The following is a 952-nucleotide window of genomic DNA, read 5'->3' on the forward strand; positions in this document are numbered from 1 at the left end:
TGTCTGTGTCCTGTGCACCTCCCTTCTACACTTCATGTGATAAAAAAACACCCCAGGAAGTCTGACATATTTTAAAGAAGCAGCAGCACGATCAAAATGGCCCACTGAATCAGCCACGTGCACGTTTACTTCCTCTCAGCTGAAAAATTGAGAACTCGAGAAGGAACTCAGCAAGGTGTTGTTAGATGAAAGAGCTGTGGAGTTCACACCTATCCTCCAGGTCAATGGCTAAATTAGCCAGGTGGTCAAGAGGGTAGGAGTGACAGGTGTGAGAGAAGCCCGGCGAAGAGAATGCTGAATATCTATTTACCCCAACTGACAGGTTTTACTGCACATCAGACAGATGGTTGTGTGTGGGTGTGCCAGTGCCGACTCCAGCTTTTTGATGGCCGCTTTCAGTGGGACCCCTCTGTCTTGCCAACTCACAAGAACGGTTCTTACCTGGATTTGGAAGCAGTAAAAGAGACACCCATAGTGGTTACAAAGCTCCAAGATTTATTTATCCCTAGTAAATCATACAAAACAGAAAGTAGAAATACATGCTTACCAAGTCAAGCAAAACCATCTCCTCCTTTCAGCTGCTGGGAGCCCGGGAGAGATAGCAGCGGAGGGAACCCCTGTGTAGCCACTAAAGGACACAGCACCTCAGGCCTGCAGGTCCATGCTGAGGCTTCCACCCTGTGCCCCTAAACCCGGGTGTTTTATAGGTAGTACCTGCACACCTGGGTAGGTCATGTGGTCGGACCCACACCACTTCAAGACCGTTATCTTTGTGGAATTTATTAGTCTGGGTTCCTCCCTTAGATATTCCAGCTGCCTTTAACAGATAACAGACACAGCCTGGCAGACATCCAAGGTGCGTGACTCAGCAAATCAGACCAGGACTTTTGCAAAGGGAAGTGCTCCCATTCAGAATTGCATGGCAGAACCACTGTGCCAGGCCACTAATCCT

General features: G+C 48.5%; 1 long non-coding RNA gene across 1 annotated transcript; it reads right to left on the bottom strand.

Annotated features, from left to right (window-relative positions):
* Positions 1-305: 305 nt before the first annotated feature.
* LOC134393060 (uncharacterized) lies at positions 306-729 on the bottom strand. The gene is made up of 2 exons (XR_010025078.1): positions 548-729; positions 306-441 (listed from the first exon to the last, which is right to left on the bottom strand). It is a non-coding gene; the product is annotated as an uncharacterized LOC134393060 (long non-coding RNA).
* Positions 730-952: the final 223 nt, after the last annotated feature.

The sequence above is a fragment of the Elgaria multicarinata genome, chromosome 1 (genome assembly GCF_023053635.1).
Source record: "Elgaria multicarinata webbii isolate HBS135686 ecotype San Diego chromosome 1, rElgMul1.1.pri, whole genome shotgun sequence".
NCBI classification, from domain to species: domain Eukaryota; kingdom Metazoa; phylum Chordata; class Lepidosauria; order Squamata; family Anguidae; genus Elgaria; species Elgaria multicarinata.